The 24,213-nt window shown below is 42.4% G+C and overlaps 1 protein-coding gene and 1 long non-coding RNA gene across 2 annotated transcripts in view; both read left to right on the top strand.

Annotated features, from left to right (window-relative positions):
- Positions 1-24,213, top strand: part of LOC134401627 (uncharacterized) — a 218,245-nt gene that overhangs the window by 119,427 nt on the left and 74,605 nt on the right. The gene's annotated exons all lie outside the window — the stretch shown is intronic.
- The window catches only part of LOC134401623 (DGAT1/2-independent enzyme synthesizing storage lipids-like), a 35,225-nt gene continuing 33,089 nt past the window's right edge, over positions 22,078-24,213 (top strand). Inside the window, exon 1 of the mRNA XM_063130735.1 lies at positions 22,078-22,215. The gene's annotated coding sequence lies outside the window, so the exon portion shown is untranslated. The remainder of the gene's footprint in view (positions 22,216-24,213) is intronic.

Here is a 24,213-nt window from a genome sequence, read left to right as displayed (position 1 = left end):
GTATATAAATTTATTTATTTATTTATTTATTACATTTCTATACCGCCCAATAGCCGGAGCTCTCTGGGCGGTTCACAAAAATTAAAAACATTCAAAGTATAAAACAACAGTATAAAACCATAATATAAAATACAATATAAAAGCTCAACCAGATAAAAACAGCAGCAATGCAAAATTACAAATTTAAAACCATGTTATTTAAAATTTATAGATTGTTAAAATGTTGGGAGAATAAAAAGGTCTTCACCTGGCGTCTAAAAGCATATAATGTAGGTGCCAAGCGAACCTCCTTAGGGAGCTCATTCCACAGCCGGGGTGCCACAGCAGAGAAGGCCCTCCTCCTGGTAGCCACTTGCCTCACTTCCTTTGGCAGGGGCTCACGGAGAAGGACCCCTGAAGATGACCTTAGGGTCCGGGCAGGTACATATGGGAGGAGGCGTTCCTTCAGATAACCTGGCCCCAAGCCGTTTAGGGCTTTAAATGTTAATACCAGCACTTTGAATCGGGCCCGGACCTGGACTGGCAGCCAATGAAGCTGGAAAAGGACTGGCGTAATGTGGTCTCGTCGGCCAGTCCCTGTTAGTAAGCGTGCTGCCCTGTTTTGTACCAGTTGAAGTTTCCAGACCGTTTTCAAAGGCAGCCCCACGTATAACGCATTGCAGTAATCCAAACGAGAGGTTATCAGAGCATGGATAACTGTAGCTAAGCTATCTCCGTCCAGAAAAGGGTGCAGCTGGTATATCAGCCTGAGCTGGTAAAAGGTGCTCTTTGCCACTGAGTTCACCTGTGCCTCAAGTGACAGTTCTGGATCCAAGAGCATCCCCAAACTACGGACCCAATCCTTTAGGGGGAGTGCAACCCCGTCCAGGACAGGGCAAACATCACCTCGCCATTTATTAATTTATTAAACATCACCATTTTTTAAATTATTAAATTAATAAATAATTAATTTATTATTAAATTAATAAATTTAATATTTATTAATTTAATTTATTATTAAATTAATAAATATTAAATTTATTAATTTAATAATAAATAAGTAAATAAATAAATAAACTGACAGTGGTTTGGAAAAGGCTCACCAGTTAACACAATAAATGATTGACTATTTAATCAACCACTGATTAATGTATCATCCAAACCCCATCTCACACACTCTTCTTGACCACCTCATAAGTGAGATAAACACAAGAATCATGAACCAAACCAATGAGAATTTCTCTGAAATTGTCTTCTCCTTTGACTTTCTTTTCAAAAGCAATTTCTTTTCTATCAGATTGAATGAGAATGGTAATGTAGGAGAAATCTTTGGCACAACATTAGTTAAAACAAGAGGAACAAAAGTTTGGTTCCAACAACTGAATGCAGGAATTCTTACCTCTTGATCCTTTTCCACCCAGCTAGGTATTCAAAGTAACGTAGCACAACATTAAAAAGAAAGAAGGTTACTTGGGGTAATTGGGCTTGTTTTTACATTTTGAATTCATAGGTAGATGACAATGCTGCAGGATTGGATTATGTTTCCCAACAGAGCTGTTGGTTGGATCATTCAAGGTATCACTATGGATTCGCTGACTGGGTGGTGACCTTACAATTAGATCACTATTGCATGTGGTTACTGGATTTAATTTAATCATTGAGGAATTATATTCACTCTTTACACAGCATTCCAGAGTATGGGTCTTCTTCCTGTCAGCTATTCAAGCTCTGTCTTCTGGAACAACATAGATTCCTTTGCCAAGTTATCAGGGTCAAGTCAAATAGGTTCATAGTACATATTGTTTACATGGTGAACAATACATGGTGAACAAATTGTTCACCATTACATGAACAGTTGCAATTGTCATGCCTTTCTTTAGAACTCTCAGAGTTGCAGCTTGCATTATTACTTTTATCTAGGGATGTGCTCCGCTCCGATTAGAATCGGAGAATCAGAAGCGAATTGGCCTGCTCCGCCTTGCCCAGAGGCGGAGTAGAAGCGGACCGTGGACTCTTAGAAGCAAGGCGAAGAGAAGCGGCCATAGGCGAAGCGCTTCTCTTTTCGCGGAGCGATCCGCCCGCCATCTTGGATCATTTCGCACATAGAATTGCATTGTGGAAAAGAATACGGGATAACTGTGTTGTTTTTTAAGCTATCTTTCTGAAACTTCTTGAGCTTAGAGAGTCGTGGCTGGAGGTCATTTTGAGCTCAGCTCTCTGCGTGGTGCGGTTCACTTGCTATAATTTTTTTAAAAATCGGGTAAAAAAACCGGGAAAGGGTAAAGCGGCATTTTTTTATTTTATTTTTTTAGCAATGACAGGCACATTCAGCTCCCAATCCTGATGAGAATTGATGAAGCATCCTCCAATCCCAGCGTTGGAGGGGGGACTAAGGCAGAGCCACCCTGAGACGTTTCTCCTTTGAGTCTGTTTGTGGGTTGGCATTCGTGGAGAGAGGAGTTAGTTAGTTATAGGTGCTGCTGCTGTGTTTGTTGGAGGAGATAGATTAGGATTTAGCTTGGCTTGTGTGTGTGTTTGTTACTTTGTTTGCTTGTTTCTGACTGTTTGCTTAGTTTGCTCTGTGTTTTTCCCTTACTTTGATTTAATATAAACATTATTTTTAAATTTTGGAGTGTGTGTTTGTTTGTTTGTTTCGTTGGTTCCCCCCCTCCACCTCTTAAAGCCTGACTGTGTTTCATCTTCCTTCTTTCTTCTATATATAAAAAAAATATACAAAAAAATACCAAAAAAAAAATATTCTCTATTTCTTCTCTCTCTCTCTCTCTCTCTCTCTCTCTCTCTCTCTCTCTCTCTCTCTCTGTGTGTGTGTGTGTGTGTGTGTGTGTGTGTGTGTGTGTATTACTTGGACTGTGTGTGTGACTGTGTTATTGTGTGAGTGTGCTGTGTGCACTGCTTGTGAAGTGCAAAACAGCCAATACAGTTTGAGCATTTCAAATCCAGTTTGGGCAAAGCATACACACTTGTCCCATTTCCCTAAAAACATATTAGTATTAGCATTAGTAATATATTTTTATACATATTAGTATTAGTATTATATTATTATACATATTATTATTAGTATTACTATTAGTATTATATTATTATCATCATGAGAAGAGGGAGCAGGCGCACGTCTGTGGCTGGGCGTGCTGAAAGCAGTCAAGGGAAGGCTCAGGCTGGCACCAGTAAGCAGGCCGCCTCTCCTGCTATGAAAATCAAACAGGCAAGTCCGTGGTGGGGCATCTGCCGGGACTGACTCCCCCATACTAGATCTATGGCGTATCTCTGCCTGGCTCTCTGCCCGCCTGTTCTCCTCCTCTGTGACCGCCTCACAGCGATGGTTTGCAATGCACGACTTACTGCTGGCTAAGAAAGAAACCATCCTTGCCTCATTTCCTTATGCCCCCAGAAATGCCTGCTGCCTACCTTCCTGTGTGCCTTCCCCCCGGGATGCTACTGTGGTGGGGCATCTGCCGGGACTGACTCTCCCATACTAGATCTATGGCATATCTCTGCCTGGCTCTCTGCCCGCCTGTCCTCCTCCTCTGTGACTGCCTCACAGGTTTGGTTTGCAATGCGTTATTGCTAGCTTAGAAAGAAACAAGCCATCCTTGCCGCACTTCCTTGTGCCACCAGAAATGTCTGCTGCCTGCCTGCCTTCCCTCCCTCCTCCCCTGCCCGCCTCGCAGGGATGGTTTGTGTATTTCTTGCTTTGACTCAGGGGATAAGTCCTTCCTGCACTCACTTAGACTTTTGGAAGTTCCAAATCAATTTTTCAAGTGTGGAAGAAGATTCATAGGTTTATCTCTACTCCCCAATTCATGGCATGTTGGGATTTCCTTTGAAATGGCTCCAATGAGCTATCTGCAGGTGTCCTGTTTTCAAAAATTCCCCAAAAATCAGGGGAGGCTTGGATTGGCTTGAGACTTGGCAAGCATGTGTATACATCCATGAGGTGTCATGGTGACAAACTTGAGGATTCTAACATGAAAATTGACGTAGTTCTAGCATGGGACTTGATTTGGGGTGAGTTAAAAGGTTAAAGCCCTGCCAAAAATCAGGGGATGATGGGATTTGCTTGAAACTTGCCATGAATGTGGATCTAGACGGCATCTGTGAGGGTGCCCACTTCAATTTTTTTTCATCTGTCAAAATGTCAGAGCAATTCCCATGTTTGAAAATGGGGTGTCCGATTTTCAAATATTCCCCCAAAATCAGGGGATGATGGGATTTGCTTGAGTCTTGGCATGCATGTGTATCCATGGATAGTCTATCATGGTGCTGAGTTTGAGGTTTCTAACGTGAAAATTGACAGAGATATCGAAAGGGGTGTGAATTGGGGTTATGGGTGGTGCATTAGAGGTTAAAGCCCCACCAAAAATCAGGGGATGATGGGATTTGCTTGACACTTGCCATGAATGTGGACCTAGATGGCATCTGTGAGGGTGCCCACTTCAATTTTTTTTTACCTGTCAAAATGTCGGAGAACAGTCCATGTCTGAAAATGGTTGTGTCCGATATTCAAAAATTCCCCAAAAATTAGGGGACGCTTGGATTGGCTTGAGGCTTGGCATGCGTGTGTATATTTCCATGAGGTGTCAGGGCACCAAACTTGAGATTTCTAACTTTAACAGAAAAAAAGTTGTAGACTTTTTAGGATTTCAATGCAAGCCTATGGGGGCGGGGAAAGCGGAGCTCCGATCCGGATCCGGAGCTTTGCAGCGAAGCGGAGCGGACCATAGGTGGAGCGGAGCGGACCCAATCCGCAATTTGCAGATCTGGAAGAGAAGCAGATCGGGGGGTCCATGCACACCCCTACTTTTATCATCACATTGATGGAAGATCTGTCAGCTAGTTGGTCTTGTATTACTAGGCCTTTGCAGAATGGGTCAACTGGGATGTAGCCATGCAAAAACTGGAGGATCTTAGAGAAATCCTTGAAACCTCTTATCATTCTTGCATCAGAAATAGCAATGTGTTGATCACCACTTCTTCCTGAGATGTCAATCTCCATGGCTTCTCTGGATTCAGGGAACAGTACTTTGCTCGCTTCAGTGGTCTCTGCTGTGCTATGTTCATTTATGGCTGAGGTTGCTCTGTAGTAGTTCCCATCTCTGGAATATTGTATTGTAGCCCTTCTGCTAGTGCAGTTACTGCTGTCGATATCGGTGAATGGCTATGGACAGCACATGAGTATGATTTACATGGATTAACCATATACACCAATTCCATGAGTTTTTTCGTTCCAGATCAACTCATCAAATTCCAAATGGCTACCAGATATGACATCAAAAAGTGAAAGAAAGAACGTCTCATTTGGACTCGATTGATGCTCTTCTTCTTTTGTAAACCTCTATCCATGGTGGGGGATGGAATGGAATGAAAAAGTGGTTGGCAGGGGGAATTAAAACTTCCTTTCCTGGAGTGCCACAGTCCTGGTCTGGATCAGGCCATGCACCCTTACAAGAGAGTAGGGAATGCTAAGATGCATAGCTTTGCTATGTGTGCTTTCATGCTCTCGGACATCACAGGTCATGTCATCATTGCTCCACTGAAACATTGTCTGGAGCTCCAGCCAGCACTTCATATCATAGCTGCTTCGCCTTCCCTCACTATACCTTCCCTGGGACACAAAGCACTGGCTGGAGTTCCTGCTGGTGCTTTGTGTTGGATGTAGTGGAAATGTGGGAAACAATTGTTATTTTGAGGAGTTCCCCCAAGTTGTGAACAATTGGAAGCCACTCAGAAGCAAGTACAGCAAGAGGCAGGTTGTATTGCTGCCTTAATGGAACATGACGCTCTATTGCAGAAGGCACTTGAAGCTGTGCAAAGGGCCAAGTTGCGACAGAACAGCAAGTTGTAGCTATTGATGTTCACTTTGTTATTGCATAGCATCGAAAGCAAGCAAGGCCCAATGTGTGCCTAATCCGATTAAAGTCAGGTCACTCACCAAGTCCCTAGCATAACATCCTGAAGGATTCCATTGATGACGAAGGACAGTGATGAATGAGAACAGCAGGAGATGATGAGGCAATAGTCAAATCCAGACATCATTTCAAACAATGATGAACTGGGTGATTTGTCTGTTGTCATGTATGGTGACCATATTTTGGAAACCAAAAAGGAGGACACCCCAACATGGCCACCAGCAGTGTCTTTTAAAAAACACCACAATTTATCCAGGGTATGTCACAACACAGAGAAAGGCATTTATAGACAAACTCACTGCTCCAAGATTTAAATTAAATGATGTAGGAGACTAGGAAACCCATTTCACACATAGGCAAACTGAGACAGCAGGCAAATAAGAGTCTGCAAGTGAGAAAGTTTGGGTTACATAATCACAGGTTTAAGAAGAAGAAAAAAGTATGCCCCATCAAACAGGAGGAATTTAGCCAGGAATATGTGTTAACTTGTACCACAAAAAGCAAAGAATTTTTTTTAAAAAACCACATGTTCACACTATGATTGAGATGCATTATATAGCAATACAACATGGATTCTAGGCCCAAATTTACAAACTGTTCAACCCAGCAACACCCTTGCAACCCTGAAAGCAAAGAGGGGAAGGAAAACACCCATTTCTCTCTCACAAATGCATGTTTACGTTGAATTCAGTGAGACTTATTTTTGAGCATACCTATATAGGATTGCTGCATATATCCCATCATTTAAAAGCGCACAGAACACTTGGCACACACAAATATTCAATGCCAGTGTGTATTCTATCATCATCTGACATCTGAAGTTGCAGCACCATACCAAGCACTACACACCCATATCCAAGAATTTCTCTGTCTGCAAATCACACGCACACACCAAGCCCAAATATGTTTTTACACAACATGGCAGCACAGATTTAAACACATTCCCCTAGTCAATCACAACCCCATGAAAATATTTTTACATGAATGTATTGGGCTTTGATGGGAATGGATTTTGCTAAAACAAACGTATTTGTGCTGAGAGAACTACCCCACCACTGCAGGGAAATGAACCCCTACCCACACAGAAATGAACAAAGGAGATCAGCCAACTACCAACAGCAGGAAACATTTTTTTAAAAATAGCAATAAGATCATACTAGGATGATGATGATGATGATGATAGTAGTAGTAGTAGTGATATTCTTGAAAGTGTCTGAAACCCTCCCCTCCACACAATGACCCTTGAGGAGTCAGCACATGTTGCTGCTGCCTGCCCACCCACCCTCAAGCTCTCACACAGTACCTGCTCAGACTGAGCTCGCAAGACAGGCTCCATGGAACCAGTGTGGGTACAGTGGCTAGAGCGTTGGACAGGGAGTCGGGAGATTCAGGTTCTAGTTCCCACTCAGCCACAGGTCACTGGGTGACTTTGGGCCAGTCATAGACTCACAGCCCAGCCTACCTCACAGGGTTGTTGTTGGGAGGCTAAAATGGAATGGTGGAGGATTATGTATGCCACCTTGGGTTCCTGGGAGGAAAAAAGGTGGGATATAAATGCAATAAATAAATAAGGACATATAAATGAGGAAACAACAGAAAGTGCTTTCCACCCATTAAAAACAAACAAAAAACACCACTCAGACTCCAAAACTGTCTTTGGGGTTTGGTGCATTTTGGAGGGGCCCTTGTGGCTTTCCAGAGAAGGGAAGGAGGAGACATTTCCTTGCAAACCTGCCCCCCCCCCCGCAACCATGCTAGCTAAGGTATCATGGGCATTGTAGTCCAACATACCTGGAGGACATCAGGGGATAGGGCTACTCTCTCACACAGGGGAAGGAGGATGGTTGCCAAAGATGAGAATGGCAGATCAGGGGGCTTTTTCATTCTCATTCTCCTGTTTCTCCTTTCCTGTTTCACTTGCTTGGGTATTTTGCACTGCAGCCTCTTTTCCCGCCCCCAGACCCATTTGAAACTTATCGATCCCTTGCCAGGTTTTGAGCCAGACATCAGAGAGGCTTCTGGGGAAGGCGAGAGATGGCAGGAAATGGTTCTCACTACCTCGAGATGTGAAAGGGTGTTCGGCTCCAACATCCCATTCCCAGTTGCGGATGGAAGCATCCTCCAAAGGAGTGGTGGAAAGACAAGGGAGCTTGACTCCCCAGTCTAGAGCAAGGGCTGACTTCACCCACAGAACCACTCCTCCTGTGAATTTCCCTCCCCACTGTGACAGATGGCTGCAGGTCGAGAGGCCTGGTAGCAGGGAGATGTGAGTCAAGACGCGAGACGCACGCTGCCTGTAAGGGCTTTCTTCTCCCTTCAGCAGACACACGACGCCGGCACGTCTGACAAGGCATCGCAGGATCTCTCGTGATACATTGTCAGATGCGCAGCCGCAGCATTGGCTGCCTATATTTTTCCGAGCCCAATTCAAGGTGCTGGTTTTAACCTATAAAGCTCTACATGCCTTGGGACCACAATACCTGATGGAACGCCTCTCCCAACACGAACCTACCCGTACACTGCGCTCAACATCTAAGGTCCTCCTCTGAGTGCCTACTCCGAGGGAAGCTCGGAGGACGGCAACAAGGAAGAGGGCCGTTCCAGTGGTGGCCCCCCAACTGTGGAATGATTTCCCCGATGAGGCTTGCCTGGCACCAACACTGTTAACTTTTAGATGCCAGGTCAAGACTTTTCTCTTATCCCAGGCATTTAACACCATTTAACAAAGCCAAGTTTGTTTTTTAACGGACAACCAGAACTGTTGTTTTTAAATGGATGCTGTTGTTTTTATACTGTTTTTTTATGTTTTGAAATTTTGTATACTTTTAATGTTTACTGTTTTTAACTTTTGTAAACCGCCCAGAGAGCTTCGGCTATGGGGCAGTAACAAATAAATAAATAAATAAATAAGGGAGAAGAAAACCCTTACAGGCAGCGTGCGGGCCCGGGTCAAGAGGCATGGCAGCAGAGGCGGCAGCAGGGAGATGCAAGATGAGACACGAGCTCGCACGCTGCCTGTTTCCTGAGACCTATTAAAATCTTTCCTCTGGAGCCCCCACCCCATGAGTGCCAAATCTGGATTTGTTTGGATAAAACCAGGGGGACGTCTATACGGCTTCTTTACCCTGACGTAAATGCACAGATTTGTGTTTTAGGACACATGACACAGCCTTCCATTTGCCGCAGTACCGGATTTTTAACCCGATAATGCACATATTTGCATTTGAGATTTTCCATGACATTTGATCAATGTCCAAGTCCGCACCGCATCATAATTAATATGTGTCCTTGGGGGACTTAAATTGCATTTTGACATGTGGGTGTAACTTTGAGGGCAGGACAAAGTGATTAGCTGATTTCCCGCCTTCCCACCTATTGCGTCCTCTGGCTGCCTCATTCCTTCCCACCGTTTTCATGTTGAATTAAGACGGAGTTTTAAAAATGAAAACAAAGAGGGGGGAATGGGCAGCATGAAAGAGGAGACATGTTCAGTCCCCTGCTCTCATCCTCCTCTGTTGCTTTGTTCCTTTCCCCACTTGCTTTTCCTCCTCTACATATCTGTGGAGCAACTTAGATAGAATTTATAGCTTTGCTTGTCTATAGTTCATAGCATCGTATATGTGATAATGCGTATATGCACATTTATAACTATACTACCAAAAAAATTTTCAGGAGATAAATCGCTGTTGCTGCTGCAGTGTGACACTCTTTACCTAGAGTTGAATCAACGAAAATTTGGGTTTATATTCAATGAGGAGCAATCCCGTTGTCGTATAGACAGGGACCACATATATGGTCACATTAGAGTCATGGAAATCAGAGATGGCTGAGAAGAAGGGCTTCACCCAAGGAAGTGCTTAAATGCATACAGATATTGGGTGTGAGGAGAAAGGGAAGCAGAAAGCATTGATGGGAAGTTTGCAGGTTTGGGACAAAACTTCATACACAGTCTCCCCTAGTTGGGAAGATCTGATGTAACATAGAATCATAGAATCATAGAATAGCAGAGTTGGAAGGGGCCTACAAGGCCATCAAGTCCAACCCCCTGCTCAATGCAGGAATCCACCCTAAAGCATCCCTGACAGATGGTTGTCCAGCTGCCTCTTGAATGCCTCTAGTGTGGGAGACCCCACAACCTCCCTAGGTAACTGATTCCACTGTTGCACTGCTCTAACAGTTAGGAAGTTTTTCCTGATGTCCAGCCGGAATCTGGCTTCCTTTAACTTGAGCCCGTTATTATGTGTCCTGCACTCTGCACTTTTAAGTATTTGAAGAGTGCTATCATGTCTCCCCTCAATCTTCTCTTCTCCAGGCTAAACATGCCCAGTTCTTTCAGTCTCTCTTCATAGGGCTTTGTTTCTAGACCTCTGATCATCCTGGTTGCCCTCTTCTGAACACGCTCCAGCTTGTCTGCGTCCTTCTTGAATTGTGGAGCCCAGAACTGGACACAATACTCTAGATGAGGCCTAACCAGGGCCGAATAGAGAGGAACCAGTACCTCACATGATTTGGAAGCTATACTTCTATTAATGCAGCCCAAAATAGCATTTGACTTTCTTGCAGCCATATCGCACTGTTGGCTCATATTCAGCTTGTGATCTAGCCTGTGATCAGCTTGTGATCAATACCCTGTGCAATTACACACAAGAAGGGAAAACCCTGGGTGTACCAAAAAGGGGTGATGAAATAAAACCTTGGAAACTTACAGCAACAGCCTCTCCTAGGGAAGCACCTGACACACTCTCAAAACCCTGCAACCCCCTTTCTACCCCAGTCATTCACTCAAGTGCTATAGCACTATAGAGCAATGGTACATTTCCCCCCATAGACATTGCTGGCATAGATGATTTAAGTTGTTCCCAATTGAGCATTCCCCCCCCCCCCCCAACATGGACACAGCTGAAATAGCCAGTGTAAACTGTTTCTATTACGCAGAAACGCCCACAGAAAATAGAGTGGTGACAGCAGTCTGAACCAGTCTTGCTTTGCAACTCTATAAGTGAACAAATTAACCCAAAATGTTAAATAACTCACTTTAGAGACCATGGGTTACCAGAATGGGTTATTTTCACCAAAAAACAGACAATACAATATCCCACAATGCATTAAATAAACCATGGTGGTTTATTGTGGGTTACCATGTCATCCCAAACCAGTCTTGCACAGCATAAACTAGACCCAAGGAGCCACTGGGGTCTATGTGTTAACCCCAAGCCACCTGTATGTAAGGGATTACATCCAAAATGGAATGACTGGAACTGCTAAAAATTAGGGCTGTGCATGGACCACCCAATCCACTTCAGATCCCAATTCGCAACTTTCGGATTGGGTCCGCTCCACGCCAATCCACCAGTGGTTCGCTCCGCTTCGCTGCGGAGCTCCGGATCCGAATTGGAGCTCTGTTTCCCCACATAAACTTGCATTGAAATCCAAATGCCTATAACTTTTTTTCTGTTAATGTTGGAAACCTCAAAGTCAGCACCATGAGAGCTTATCCATGTATACACATTCATGCCCAGTTGGAAGGAAATCTGAGCCTCCACTGATTTTTCGGACATTTTTGAAAATCCTACACCCCATTTTCAGAAATGGGATTTATTCTGACATTTTAACAGATACAAACTTGAAAGTGGGCACCCTCAGAGATGCCATCTAGATCCACATTCATGGCAAGCTTCAAGCAAATCCCATCATTTCCTGATTTTTGGCGATTTTTTCCCTTTTAACTCACCCCAATTCAAATCCCATGCTAGAACTCCATCAGTTTTCATGTTAGAAACCTCAAATTAGGCACTATGAGAGCTTATCCATGTATCCACATTCTTGCCCAGTTGGAAGGAAATCTGAGCATCCCCTGATATTGGGGGAAATTTTGAAAACCCTACACCCCATTTTCAGAAATGAGATTTACTCTGACATCTGTACAGATACAAACTTGGAAGTGGGCACCCTCACAGATACCATCTAGATTCACATTCAAGGGAAGTTTCAAGCAAATCTGAGCATGCCCTGATTTTTGGAGATTTTTTTTTCCTTTTAAGCATCACCCTCTAACCCCCATTCACACCCCTTTCTAGAACTGTCAGTTTTCATGTTAGAAATGTCAAAATCGGCACCATGAGAGCTTATCCATGTATCCACCTTCATGCCCAGTTGGAAGTTAATCCGAGCCTCCACTGATTTTGGGGGGAAATTTGAAAATCCCCCACCCCATTTTCAGAAATCCAAATAGCTTAGGGATTTTTAAAGCTGCAGACAGCTAAATGGGCTTTCCTTATTTATGGGCATTTCAAAGGAAATCCCAACATGCCATGAATTGGGGAGCATTTAAAGATAAACCTTATGAATCTTCTTCCAAACTTCAAAAATTTACTTGGAACTTCACGAAGTCTAAAAAGGGTGAGCGCAGGAAGGACTAATGCCCTGAGTCAAAGCAAAACACACACAAACCATCCCTGTGAAGTGGGTATAGACGAGGAGAGGCAGCAGCAGGCGGTGGCTATGCCCTGGCCTGAAACACTGGGAGCAAGCATGCAAGCGGGTTGTGAGGTTGACCCACACAGCCTATCTACATCTCCCAGGCACCAGGAGGGCAGAGAGGCAGGCAGAGAGGTGCTATACACACGCACACGCACACACACACACACACACACACACACACACACACACACTGTGCCATAGATCTATGGGGAAGTAAGTACCAGGCAGCAGATCCCAATACCCCACAACGACAGCACCCAGACGGAGGCGGGAAGGCGGGCATGCAGCAGACATTTCTGGGGGAACAAGTAAGTGAGCCAAGGATTGTTTCCACTTTCCAGGCCATCAAAGCCAGTAATGCAAACCAGCCCTGTGAGGTGGGAACAGCACAGAGAGATGTCTTTTGCATCCCATAACTAATAGGGGGTTAGGGGGATAAGAGTAAAGCTTTGTCTTCCTTGCTTCAGAATTGATTGACTGCACTGTGATCACACAGCCATTAGTAAACAATAATAGTAATGTTAATAATAGCAGTACTAGTAATAATAATAATAATAATAATAATAATAATAATAATAATAATAATCAACAATAAGAAGTTGAACCACAATGAAAGCCTGCCTGACTTCACTGAAGAGGGAAATCCAGAAGACCTTTGGCTATGGGGTGGTATATAAATTTTATAAATAAATAAAAAATAAACACACACAGGAGGGGTGGAATTAAAAGCAGCAGTGTTGCTGAATCACAACAACGACAAGATTTTTTTTAAAAAAAATGCTATGTCTGTCTTTTACCAGTAAGAGGAAAGTGGATGTGCCCAGGGGGAGGGGGAACTGTTGTGCCAATTTGACTGGTCCTGTCTAGGTACCAGTCTTTCAGAAACTACCACACACTTCAACTCATGAGAGGCATAGTAGCTTCACTGGCTAACCTTTGGAGGGTTCTGATGACCCTCCAAAGGCAGGAGTGTGCACTGGGCACGTCCACATGCCCTATGGACATCATCCCCTCGCCTACAGCCATACTACCTTGAACACGCCCGATCTCGTCTGATCTCGGAAGCTAAGCAGGGTCAGGCCTGGTTAGTACCTGGATGGATGAGAGACATCATCCCCTTGCACCACATCTATTCAGTTGTTCACCAAGATTAGGGTGGGTAGCAGTGCTGTTTCCTGTCTGTTATTTATTTACTTAGTATATGATTTAAGGCTGTGTTTGTGCGTTTGGTGGGGCTACTGCTTCAAAAACACTGGAAAAAGTCTGTTCGGACAAAGAAAGAAAAGTTACCCAGTATCCCAAGTTACTAAGTATCCTCTTTATTCCCCCCCACTCCAACATTGGGATTGGATGATGCTTCATCAGGTGATCACGTTTGGGAGTTGAATCTGCCTCTCATTGCTTAAAAAAAAACCTTACCCCCTCCCGCTTTTAGCATTCTAAACAAATTTATAGCAAGCAAACCGGAGGATGAAAAAGTCTGGACATCTCCACAAAATGACCCCAATCACCACTCTCTAAGCACAGCAAGTTTCAGGGATGTGGGTTTCAAAACAAAAACGTTATACGCTAATCTTTTCTGCAATGCAATCCTATGGGGGAAAGTATCCAAAACGGCGGGCGGAGCGCTTCACAAAAAGAGGATCAATTCACTTGTGGCCGCTTCTCTTTGCTATGCTTCGCTAGCCCCCTGACTCGCTTCCTATAATGGAGGTGAAGCCCCCCGCTTTGCTATTCTTTCTCCGAACCGAAGAGAAGCAGATCACAGCCCTACTAAAAACGCTTAGTAGTGTATGAATGAGGAATTGAGTAAGTAGTTGGTGGGATTGTGGGATCAAGGCACTAGTGGTGTGTATATGAGTGATCAGGAGCTGGTTAAAATGGGTACTCTAGGAAGGGACACTTTTGTCGATATTAAACCAAGTGGGGGCTGGTAACTCTGATTTCTGTGGTGTTGTGAATTTATCCTGAGTTTCAGTCAGAACCAGCCAGAAATCTTAAGGACATATCGAAGGTGTTGATCTCTATCCCAAAAATAGCTTTAGCCCCTTGGATAGCTCTTTTAAAATTCTGGCTGCTTCTGACTGAAACTCAGAATGAATTCACTGCCCCACCAAAATCACAGACAAGAACTTCCACTGGCGAAAGGTGGAGGTCTATCCCTGTTTGAGTGGCACATGATGGGGGCGCACGCAGGCTAGCTATTCTGCTGCTATACGATTGTGAGGAATGCCTAGCTGTGGAGCAGCTTAGAACGATGCTGTGTAAACAGGGGTGTATTTGCTTGGGTTGCAGGATCCCAGGATGTGCAGCCCCTCATGGCAAGCACGAAGGCGTGGTTGATGTAGGGCACCCCACTGCAAGTGAGAGGGGGATGAGAAGGTGAGCAAGCACAGGAGACGGAGACAAATGTTTAAGGAGGTTGAAAGAGAAAGCAACTTTAAAGCCGACCTGCAAAGGAGGGGGAAGGCCTGCGAATTGATGAGAAGGCAATCAAGCAAAACAAGCATGATTTGGAAGGTAAAGTCCTAAAAAAGAAGTCAGACAGGAGAAAAGATGTAATCAGTGTGCATGTGTGGGAGAACTGGAAATGCCTCTTTCCATGGATTAGATTTGTGAGGCTTGAGGCTAATCTACTTTAATTGGGAACAGCCATCATCACCCAATTTCATCTGTGGAGAGGAGGCGTGTACTAAGCAAACATGGGTGCACTTAACTCTGGGAAGATGTGCTCCTTTCTGAGCTCCTTTACTGTTTCCCACATCCCTGAATATATCATTGATACTGATTACTTGAAGAGGTTAAGAAATTCACCCTAAGAAAATGTAGGGTCCAGCCTAACAGATGCAGTTTCTACAGGTGTTGTGAGCAGGACCTATCTGACCTGAGAAGGTTGGAGCTGCTGTCCTGCAGCCCCAACCTCCAAGGGTGAATCTCAGCACTAGTTGGGCTTAATGGGTTTTTGGAGGCAGCATATTCCACACCTTGCTCAAAAGTTACACCCTCTTTAATCAAGTGACAAGGTCTGAGAAGAAAGCCCAGTTTGAGTGGGGAAAACATCCAAAGAAGGCCCTGGCAGATGCCAACACTGCTCTGGCATGCAATGCCTTTAGGACCCTTTGTGAAGGATCTTCCATTTGAATTGCCTGCAAATACAGGGGTGACTCTGTAATGTCTGTGGCAGAAAGAGGGTGAGGGAAGAGGGCGTGAAGTTGAGCATTTAGTTGTGAGGCTGCTAGATGCTGCAGCCAAAGACTCCCCCATTGAGCCCGGACCCTAAGGTCATCTTCAGGGGTCCTTCTCCGTGAGCCCCTGCCAAAGGAAGTGAGGCAGGTGGCTACCAGGAGGAGGGCCTTCTCTGCTGTGGCACCCCGGCTGTGGAATGAGCTCCCTAAGGAGGTTTCGCTTGGCACCTACATTATATGCTTTTAGACACCAGGTGAAGACCTTTTTATTCTCCCAACATTTTAACAATCTATAAATTTTAAATAACATGGTTTTAAATTTGTAATTTTGCATTGCTGCTGTTTTTATCTGGTTGAGCTTTTATATTGTATTTTATATTATGGTTTTATACTGTTGTATACTGTTGTTTTATACTTTGAATGGTTTTAATTTTTGTGAACCGCCCAGAGAGCTCCGGCTATTGGGCGGTATAGAAATGTAATAAATAAATAAATAAATAAACAAACACGTGCTGGTGTTACTGGGCTGTTGCTGAGACTGACTCACTGGTTAAAAGCTATTATGTAATGAGACCCATAACATAGTAGAACTGAAAGAATACTTAGTGTGGGAGGCCCCACTGTATAATCAGGTAGCTCACACTATATACTTAGTTCACTGATGGATCTGCCCTATATCAAAGAAATAAAAGGGTACGGTGAGCAAATCCTATTAATCCCAGAAAGCAAATCCTAATTTTTTTTTGCAGTTTAGGCAGGGTAAAGCCATTTATTATGCTGAGCTGATGGCAGCAGTAATGGTGATTAAGCATGTTGTTGAATAGCAAGCTGATGCAGTGTACATATATACAAGCTCACTTGATTCCCTGGGTGGAAACAGGATGTGTTCTGTATATATAAGTGCCCCCTGGGGGAGGGGGGATTATGGAATAGGTTAGTGATCTAGTTTAATGGATCCAGTGAATAATTGTGTTTGTTGGATATATAGTTGGGTGTGTCTCAGGAACATTTGAGGTCCTGTACAATCAAGGTGCCAACCAATTGGCTAAGATCCAAGCAGCACTGCCAACACAAGATCATGGGGAAGAGATGCTAACTTTGGCTCGCTGGGTTCATGAGAAATCAGGCCACTTGGGAGATAAGACTACCTGAGAATGGGCTTTACAAAGGGGCATCCCTTCTCTGTGTATGTGGCAGCATATTAATCTTATCCCTGCTATCCTCCCTTCCTTGCTTCATATTATTAATTTTTCTTTGTCCTCTGGTTCATTTCCTTTTGCTTTTAAACATGCTACAGTCTCTCCTATTCTCAAAAAAACCTACTCTTGATGTGCTTTCTCTGTCTAACTACCAACCTGTCTCTTTGTTGCCTTTTGTTTCAAAGATCCTGAAGCGTGTGGTCTACTCTCAGTGTTTTGATTTTCTTTCTAGTAACTCTGCTCTGGATCCTTTTCAATCTGGATTCCGTCCGTTGCATTCCACTGAAATCCTTACTAAGATTACCAATGATCTTATTGCCAAGTCTAAAGGTTTTTATTCCATTCTTATTCTCCTGGATCTTACTGCAGCCTTTGACACAGTTGATCACGATCTTCTTTTGGATTCCCTTCATGACCTTGGATTTTGTGGCTCCGTCTATAACTGGTTTGCCTCCTATCTAGCAGGTCGCTCTTTCAATGTACATTAATGGTGCTATATAAATAAATAAATAAATAAATAAATAAATAAATAAATAAATAATAATAATAATAATAATAATGTGTTGGCTAATGGCAGCTCATCTTCTTCTTTTCCCCTTTCAGTAAGGGTTCCGCAAGGCTCGGTGCTTGGCCCATTGCTGTTTTCTTTATACATGTTGTCCTTTGGTAATCTTATTCAATCTCATGGTCTCCAATATCATCTGTATGCCGATGATACACAATTAGATCTTTCATCTCAGGAACTTTCTCCTGATGTTCATGATCGTATCTCAGCATGTCTTTCAGATATCTGAGCTTGGTTGCTTCATCGTCATTTGAAACTTAATATGGCAAAGACTGAATTGCTTGTTTTTCCTCCTAAACCTTCTCATCTCTCATTCTCTCTTACTGTCAATGATGTTACACTTACTCCAGTCAAGGAAGCTTGTAGTCTTGGCTTCATATTTGATTCCTCGCTCTCCATTATTCCTCATATTGAGGCAGTAGCTAAATCCTGTCATTTTTTCCTGTATAATATTGCCAGGATTCGATCATTTTTGTCTGTCTCTTCTGCCAAGACTCTTGTTCATGCATTAGTTATTTCTCGGTTGGACTACTGCAACCTTCTTCTCACTGGCCTTCCTTCTTCTCACATCAGTTCGTTGGTTTCTGTTCACCACTCTGCTGCTAAGATCATCTTCTTGGCTGACCACTCTGACCATGTTGCTCCACTTCTGAAATCTCTTCATTGGCTTCCAATTCACCTCAGAGTCCAATATAAACTTCTGTTGACCTACAAAGCTTTTCACAGTCCAGCTCCTTCCTATCTTTCCTCTCTCATCTCACACTATTGCCCCGCTTGTGCTCTTCGCTCCTCTGATGCCATGTTTCTTACTTGCCCAAGGGTCTCTACTTCCCTTGCTCGGCTTCGTCCATTTTCTTCCGCTGCCCCTTACACCTGGAATGTTCTTCCAGAACATTTGCGAACTACAAGTTCAATTGCAGTTTTTAAAGCTCAGCTAAAAACTTTTCTTTTTTCTAAAGCTTTTAAAGCTTGATTTTGATCTGACTTTTATACTGTTAGTTTTACTAACAGTGCCTGTTTGGTGCATTCTCTTCCCCTCCTTATTGTTTTATTATGATTTTATTAGAATGTAAGCCTATGCGGCAGGGTTTTGCTATTTTATTGTTTTACTCTGTGCAGCACCATGTACACTGATTGTGCTATATAAATAAATAAATAAATAAATAATAACATGACAATGGAAGATGACTATTCTGATTATTGTCGCATAGGCTTACATTCTAATAAAATCATAATAAAACAATAAGAAGGAGAAGAGAATGCACCAAACAGGCACTGTTAGTAAAACTGACAGTATAAAAGTCAGATCAAAATCAAGCTTTAAAAGCTTTAGAAAAAAGAAACGTTTTTAGCTGAGCTTTAAAAACTGCAATTTTTTGATGTGAAAAAACTTCACATTTGTGAACTTGTAGTTCGCAAATGTTCAGCAAAGCACCACCTAAAGGTTAGATCTTCTGGTACGTGGTACCCTGGCAAACCTAGCCTTACAATGGAAATCACTTTACAGGCTCAGAAGTGTGAGAACTGTCCAATAAATGGAAGATTCAAGGAGTGTTCTGTATTCCCCATCACCCTCAAGCATCGGGGTTGGTTGAAAAGTGAAATGGGCTGTTAAAGCAGCAACTGAAACAGCTAATCCCAGATCATATTCTGAAAAGGTGTGGGGCAGTTTTAGAGAAGACTGAATTTGAACTCAACAGTCACCCCCTGAGTGAGGGCCATGCACCCCTACAATGCATGATAGGATTGGTGGCACCTACACCGGTGGAAAGTATGGAAAATCCAACCTTATGGTACAATACCCAAGAGGGCTATGCCAGACAGTGCAAGAACAACTTCATAGGACCAAAACATATAACTTCAACTCTGGGAAAGGTTTTATACCACTAGGCATTGGAGTTGCAATTCCTTAGGGGACCTATGACAGATTGCCCCAAGATCTGGTTTGGATCTTAAAGGTATTTGGGTGTTTAGAGGGATGGTAGATTTAGTCTATCAAGGTGAAATACAAGTTCTAATCAAAGCGAAGTAACTTTTCAATTTGGTCAGTGCAGACTGCAACTGATCTGTGAGAAACTCAGTGTGCCTATTATTCAAGAGCTGCCATGACCAAATCAGCCTACAAGAGGATAGAATGGATTTGGTTCCACTGACAACAGTCTGATCCCAGGCCCAAAAAATGTGGATTGTGGATCCAACCCAATCTAATTGGGGAAAAGGTTCAGCAAGGGGCCAGGAAGCATCTATTGGGTTTTGTTAACCAATGCACATAATGGTGATGCATTTATGGTTCTTTCCGTGCACCAGTACATATTGTAGAAGGATTACAGACATGTCTCCCACTTCTAGTGTTCCATGATATCAGTGTACAGGTATAACACATTGAAGCTCCCCTTGATGACCATGTAGTAGCATTGTTCTGACAGGGTCTTTCAGATGTGGTCGTAATATTAGCTCCTTATAGGTTTTTCTGGAATAACTTTCAGGGGTCTTCAATTTAACTTTACCAGCCATCCAATCATAGGACAGGTAGATTCATGTCTCCTCCTTTAGCTTTCTTGTTTTTCAACACTTCCTCAATGTCTTTGTAGTAGCTTAAGTACAACTCAAAGGACCATCTGGTTCTCACTTCAAACAATTCAAATGATGCTTGTTCATTTATTGAGATTTTCTGGCTTGTTAACAGGAAGTGTGGAGGTTGCGTGCTTTTGAGCACCACCTGAAACATGTAAACCATTCAGGCTCATCCAACTTGCTGGTTTCTCTGACCTGAACTAGTGTGTCTGTGACTCACCTGACCAAGAGAGAAAACAATAGCTGTTTGGACAGATCTGTGCAGTAACAGTTTTATAAATCCTAGCTGAATCTTCTGGGCTTCAATAATCAATTTATGGGATGTGGTCCCTGAAGTACCCCTCAAGCTAGATAACACAAAGTGGTACCATTCAAACAGTATTAGAAAATGACAAAACGTTGCAATAATGAAACAAGCAAACCACATTACTATATACAATGGAATTAGGATTATTAGAAGCATAATAGAAATAGAGGCTAGCATATTTTTTTTAGTAATATGCTAACACTGTTATCTTTCAGGCGCGAGGTCAAGACATTTCTCTTCTCCCAGGCACTTAAGAACACTAAGTTTGTTTTTTAACGGACACCAGAACTGTAGTTTTTAAATGGATACTGTTGTTTTTGTACTGTTGTTTTTATGTTTTTGATGGTTTTAAATTTTGTATATTTTTAATGTTTACTGTTTTTAACTTTTGTAAACTGCCCAGAGAGCTTTGGCTGTGGGATGGCATATAAATGTAATGTAATGAAATAAATAAATAAATAAATAAAGTAGCTAGGTCTGCCACTGACACCAGTAACATTCAATGGGATGTACTCCCACATCTAGGATTGCGGGCAACAAAACAGACACATTTGGTAGAGCTAAGGTAATTGTGTTTAGTAGGCTTCTCATTCTCCCATGATCTCTATAGTCAACCATGCAAACTTCTAACATTCCACATAACAATAGCTCTAGTTCCTTTATCTTAGGGAGTGCCTTCACAGTGATGGGTTGGCGCTGTGTCCATCAGAAACCCTGTGGTTTCCCTCCCCCGAGGTGGTGTTGGATATTCCCGATGCTGAGGAGGGAGTGCAGGGTTTCTGGGCAGCCATCTGGGGACTGGGGCCACCCTGGCCCTCTTCCTGGTGGAAGGCAAAATATCACAGTTCACCTTCCACTAGGAACCCCCCCAGCCACGCATCCACTTAGGGGTGTCCTCGCCTCACTCTGGAGAAAAACATTTGGATAAGTCCCCGACTTTTTTTCCCTTTGCAGCTTCGGCTGAAAGCCCCGGGGTGGGTGCAAAATTATGGCTGCATCATATAATTGATGCAGCAGCAGCAGCACCCACCTCATTGGGCTTTCGGAGTGTTTAGGCAGCCCCTATAATACACATTTATGCACTTTGATGTTTTGGACTAAGTCATAGCTTCTGCTCATAGCCTCAGGGGGACCCCTCCATAGCTCAGTCAGGTTTAGGGCTTTGTTCAGAAACACCTTTGCACAGGTCCATCTTGTCATGAGGCAATGAGCTTTTTACTTCTGGGAATTGACCAACTTATGTTTGGCAAGCTTCTTGGCCCCAGTTCCTGGGAAACATGTTTGCATTTAAAGCTAGCTTGTCACATATATAGCTAATTACTCTATACATAAAGCCCCATCACATCTAGGTGAAAACACGCGGCTCCTGTCGCGTCTCTGTCATCACTCCGAAGTCGCTTCCTGAAAACAGGAAGCAATTAGCCCATTCAGTCTGCTAGGAGAGAGCAGCAACCAGACTTAATGAGGGTTTTTTTGAGGCGCAACAAAGGCCAGAAAGGGCAGAAGACGTGCGAGAGGCAGACAACATCATGGGAGCAATCCATGAGTGCCCAGTAATGAGTGAACAGTAAAACGGTCGTATAATGGAACTTTTACAGTTAGCATAAATAGATTATTATGAATACCACTCCTATGAAATGCAGTGGGCTTTTTTTTTTTTTTTTAATCAACAATATATTATCCTCCAGATGCTTTGGCTGTGCTGGTTGGGGTTGCTGGGGTTGAAGTACAAGACACTGGGAGTGTACCAGATTCTACAGTCTTGGTAAGTACATACAGTCATTTGGATGAGGCAATATCCTGGACAAGTAATATAGAGATAAACACCTCCTACAACCCAGCAAGTATGAACACAACAGATGCAGCCAGTAGAATTACATCTTTACATAATGGCACCTGAATGAAAGAATAAAACCCTTGACCCAACACTGAATAAAAACTTTCAAGCTGGGATGGCTCTTGCAAGTTCTTCAGCTTAAAGTGCAGTGAAAAAGAAGAGGTATAATATTTGTCTCCTTGGATATTTGGTAGTGATTTTAAAATAATTTTCAGAGACTGGACTCCTCTGAAAGTTTAAAGTTAGAATTTCATAAGTGTGGATTTCATAAACTATAGACATTAGTAGATTGGCATTAAGAAAAGAAGGCTTTAATGTACTCACTGAAATTCTTAAGAGACCAATCCTATTCAGGTCTGTTCAGAAGGAAGCCCCACTGAATTCAATGGGGATGATTCCCAGGTAAGACAATATAAGATTGCAGGCTTAAAACTTCTCTCTTGGTTTTCTTCTTAAAGGCAACTAGATAGCTTGCAGAGGATATTATACACAGTTGTTTAGAATGCTGTTGGTGTGGATTAAATTGGTATCTTTAATACATTTATTGGGGATGTTATAATCTACTTAGGAAAGTATTGTCCAGTTTTCATGCAATTTTGCATTTCCATATGCTGGATCATATGCAAAAATGGACTGTGTGTTCAGCAATAGGATTGTGCTACAAATGTAAAACAAAATGAATGAGCTCATTGTTTTAGTTCTGATAGCAAATTGGAATTCAACAGAATGAGTTCAGAATGAAATTCTTTATATTTCAGTTGCTTGATTTATTTCTCATCAGTTTTTATTGGGATGGAAAAACAACTACTGTGGGAGAGCCTGTGCAGATCAATATACAGGTTCAAGAAGAACAAGAGGGTAAGAGAGATAGAGAGGATAGTGAAACTGTCAGAAATATTTATTTATTTATTTATTTATTACATTTATATACCGCCCTGCAGCCGAAGCTATCTGAGCAGTTCACAAAGATTAAAATAGTAAACATTAAAAAGCATACAAAATTTAAAAACCATCAGAAACATAAAAACAACAGTATAAAAACACCAGTATCCATTTAAATAAGATGGGGACTAAGATGAGACTCTGATCTACATACTTGAAATTTTATGGCTCCTCCCAGGAGCAAAATCACTTGTATAGTTTGAACTATTTTACAGTTGGGTCTAGTGAAGTGAAGGCCCAGAAAATCACCAGAAAAAATCTGAAAAAAAAATTCAAAAAATATTCAGAAGCCTTTTTTTTGTGACACCCCCCCAAAAAAATTGAAAATCAAAAGTGAAGAAAAAATAGATTATGAGATGTTTTATTTTAGCATGATGAATAAAATGTTTAAGACCAGCTCTTCAGATATTTGCTTCTCCAAATGACTTCTAAAAACTATGTACAGTATCAGATCATTACAATTTATATGCACTGAAGACAAGCAAGTCCGGGGTTGCAAATTGGGACTACAACTCTTAAATGCAAGAGCAAGATGCATTTCTGCTTCTAGGGGGCACTGCCATTGAAGCAGAGACTGAAACTGATAGTGATAGCTATAGCTTAGAAAATGAGTCTGATTAAATTTCATGCATATTCATTGAATCTTGGTTTTCCCCCACCCTTTTTCTCAGTACTTTTTATGGAAATGGATGCTTTATGTCTGCTTGACACTGCAGAGGGCTGGTGGAGACATAAATAATTGTCTTTGTTACTAATGTTGATTTGTTGTTGTTGTTGTTTGCCTGCTCCTCATAAACTGGCAAAACCAAAGAGGTTCCTTACAATTCAGGAGCTTTTTTGTTACCAAAAAAAGGTATTTTTTTTTAAAAAATAAGTAAATTCAATTTGTAATAATTGCTTGAGTACACTGTACTTTTAATATACCAAATGTGATCATTTTATGCCAAATCAACATGTGCATAATTACATTTTATGTTCCTAAAGTAACAACTGACTTTCTATCTGTAAAAAATAATAATGCTATTATTGCATTTTTTTCATTCCTTCCAAGAAACATCTATTTTTTCCTGACACCCCCCCCCAAAAAAACACCACACTTTATTTCCATGGCTTCAAAATTTCCAGAAATTTTACATCTCTATTTGGGACAGATCAATCCATGGGGGTATCCAGAGCACTGTCCAGTCCTGTATTGTTGGATGAAATACAGTTTGTGGG

Source organism: Elgaria multicarinata, chromosome 7 (genome assembly GCF_023053635.1).
Source record: "Elgaria multicarinata webbii isolate HBS135686 ecotype San Diego chromosome 7, rElgMul1.1.pri, whole genome shotgun sequence".
Lineage (NCBI taxonomy): Eukaryota > Metazoa > Chordata > Lepidosauria > Squamata > Anguidae > Elgaria > Elgaria multicarinata.
The sequence above is the reverse complement of the archived record's forward strand: the minus strand, read 5'-3'. Positions and strand labels throughout refer to the sequence as shown.